Raw genomic sequence first — 3,609 nt, 5'->3', positions numbered from 1 at the left:
TTACTGACCTCTGTCATCATTTTAAGTGGGGGAACTTGCACAATCGGTGGCTGACTAAATACTTTTTTGCCCCACTGTACAGAGAGAAAGACTGAAGGGCGGGGAAGCACAGAAGGACCATGACAGTTTCAGGGTTACAGCTCCTAATGCTCCTTTCACCCCTGGGACCACGACACTCTTCATTATAAGAGACTTTATGGTATTAATCTATATGTTTAAGTCATTTTTCACATATAAATATATTTGATTTATTAATATTGTCTTTTACCTTGCAATTACTTGTGACCATTAATTCTCTAATGTAGAGTGGCTATCCTCTGGCACCAAGAGGATAAAAATGATTGGCTTAATTTAGACAGAACAGTCTCAGCTTTGGATTCAGACAAACAACAAATGTGGAAATGAAACCTACATCCAAGCACCACATTTGAACTTTTCAGGGGTTCTTTTAGAAACAAAGACTGGACCATTGTGAAGCAAAATGTTTGGTTTATTAAAAATATGTTTCAAATACACTCATGTAGATGAGTCTGAGGGTCAGGGGCCGTCTCACTGCAGAGAGTCTTCAGGCTGAATCCTCAGGTGGTTCCTGTGCTGACAAAGACAGAAAATGTTAGAAACGCTCGTGTAGGATTGGACAGGTAAATCATCAGGAGATGAGGTGTGGTTTTTATTAGCCAGCTGGATGGACACTGCTTCTGGATTGGCTGACTGGTGTGGAGTTTCCCCTCTTCAAGAAGAGATTGGGCTTGAACTTCAGGGGGATCGTGCTTCTCAGCCTCCTTGATAAGGTCTGTGCCAGTTTACTGCAGAGGGGAGTCTGTCGTTCATTCAGATATCGGATACTGGAGGAACTACAGTATGTGCTTTTCGTCCTGGTCCTGGTCCTGGAAAGCTGGACCTGCTTTTTACCTATTCAGTGATATTTGAGGGTACGTCAGAGTTTGTCCAACCAGTAGAAGGCATTCAATCACTAGTCTCTGGTCATCCTGTCAGGGTTGCTTCAGGATCATGGGGGGTGTGGCTTGTAGGCCCCTGTACAACCACAGCAAGTGCTTGGTCTGCATTTTTGTGGGTATGGACTCCACCAGGGTGATGTTTTTCAATGATTCTGTTCATAGTTTTATTGGACAGAGATTTAAGGTGCAGCCAAGGGGAGGACGGTGTCTGCCTCAGTGACCTCAGGATCTTGTTTCTATGTTTTGCAGATGATGTGGTTTTGTTGGCTTCACTGAGAAGCAATCTTCAACATTGGGGCAGTTTGCAGCAAGTGTGACACGGCTGAGAGAGAATCAGCACCTCAGAGTCCAAGTCCAGGGTCCTCATTTGGAAACGGGTCGACTGCCCACTTTGGGTCAGGAACAAATCCCCAAGTGGAGGATTTTAAGTATCTCATGATCACTTTCATGAGTAAGCGGAGTGGGGATGGATTGGTGCGACATTGGTGTGATGCAGATTCTGTACCGGTCTATTGTTTCATGTTTTTGGTCCGTGAATTCAGAGCTCTGATACACTGTGCTATAATTCTCTCTCTCCTGTTGGTAATTTACTGTAAATAGGACTTTCTTTCACCATCCACTGTGAAATGCTGCTGTGTTTGAGCCCACCTGGAGTGTTTGTCCATGTATTGCCTCCTGAGACACAGTATAGAAATGCCCATCACCCTTTGAGACAGGTGATATTTACTGATTGGGTTCTTATTTTTAAATGAACAAAGCTTGGTGTCTTAAACTTCAGATGGTGTGCTCATTTGTGCCCCTGCCCCTACTGTGATGGCACTCCACCCCCTTTGCTTTGATTAACAGTCTGGTATTACAGGTACTGTGCTGCAGTGGTTTGTATCATATCTATCTAATAGACTCCAGTTTGTGCATGTAAATGGAGAGTCCTCTTCACACACTGAGGTCAATTATTGAGTTCCACAGGGTTCAGTGCTAGGACCAATTCTGTTTACATTATACATGCTTCCCTTAGGCAGCATCATTAGAAGACATAGCATACATTTACACTGCTATGCAGATGACACCCAGCTCTATCTGTCCATGAAGCCAGATGTGGCAGAGGTGTGGTCCCTGGCTCAGCTGCAGGGTGGTGCAGTGAGCTCAAGGGGCGGTGCCAGGGTGGTTGGTGGGACAGGTGTATGGTGTTTCATTAATGAACTCTCTCTTTTTCTTTATGATTTAGTGAGGTCGGAGTGGAGTGTTGGAGTGCAGCTGGAAAGCTGCATGCGTGGGTCCCGAACCAAAGTCGAGAAAGAAACTGTCAGTAGTGTGCCCTCATCCACTCTAATCCATCCGTTTTGGGGTGGGGCCTTCAGTTATCAACCCTGAGGCAAAGGCTTAGTCACTAAAGAAGTTAAAGAACCATGTGAAGCAAAGCAGATGAGAAACATCCACAACACATTTTTAGTCTCTTAATCACAAAGAGGAGGTCCACCAAATCATCAAGCACTTGAAGCAGACACTGTGACATCAACCTGCCACTCCACAGACCTGTACATGAAGCAAACTGGTAACAGCTGTTTTATATTAAAGTTTGTGAATTCATACAGACGCTCCCTTACACTGACTCAGCACAGAGCATCGTGTACCCTAATTTCACGAGAATACATTTGCAGTCTGTCACATGAGTGTAGTGGGAGCCATCCTGAATGCTACCATTCACATTAATGTGGCCTCTTTACAATGTCCACTGGCATTTTTTAGTGTGCTACTAAAAAGCAGGAAAAGCATCCATGAAATATGTGAAAAACCACTTTGTGAAAAACAATTTTGTTTTTCTGCCAACTTTACTGTTGCTCCATCGTTCTTCCTGTATAAGCTCATTGTCCTCTCTCTCACCATCCTCCTTACTCAACTTGAATTGGAATTGGTGGAAAATGACAAAAATATAATCTTATAATAATTATAATAAGAGCAAGTGATGGATCAGCAACAGGACACCACACTGCTGTTATTTGAAATCATATTCAGTCAATGTGTTCAAACAGAAGCTTTATCATTTTTGGTGAATGTGACCGCACGTCCACTCTCACCTGTTTCTCTCTGCTGTCTTCATCCTGCTCTCTCCCTCTCTGTCCTCCTCTCTCTGTCTCTGTGTCGTCACCCAAAAGTTAAATGTTACAGTAAATAAAAGACAAACTGATCCATATCAGTTCATAGCAATGCTCAAACTGAATGCATCCTACTGCTGACATAGACAGGTGACACCATTTGACTTGCTGTCACCTGGATCTGGAGCTGTGCTGTAAACAAACACTGAAGCCCAATTAAACCAGAATAGGAACAAAAAAGATTTTAGCAAACTAAAATAATCAAGTACATCAGTTGACAGCTCCTGATATCCCAGCAGACTCATGGATCAGAAGGTTAAAGGTCGCTTATATTTTCTAATATTCGAGCTATAATGACAAACGTTTCTGACTCTTCCTGAGTCACAGTAATGTCTCCAGATTATCAGAACAGTTTGAACTTTTTCTGTATTCCTGTTAAGGTGTGTTTTAAATCCTAGTCACCGATTTGTGTCATGAAATTGCGGCAAAATTTTTATTTTTTTTTTTTGTGTCCCGTTTGGATCTTTGGCCATCAGAATTGTTGTCTTAAGGCCAAG

This window comes from Haplochromis burtoni, unplaced genomic scaffold, assembly GCF_018398535.1.
Source record: "Haplochromis burtoni strain Fernald_Lab_line unplaced genomic scaffold, NCSU_Asbu1 Contig_1439, whole genome shotgun sequence".
NCBI lineage: Eukaryota > Metazoa > Chordata > Actinopteri > Cichliformes > Cichlidae > Haplochromis > Haplochromis burtoni.
This window is presented reverse-complemented; position numbering follows the sequence as displayed.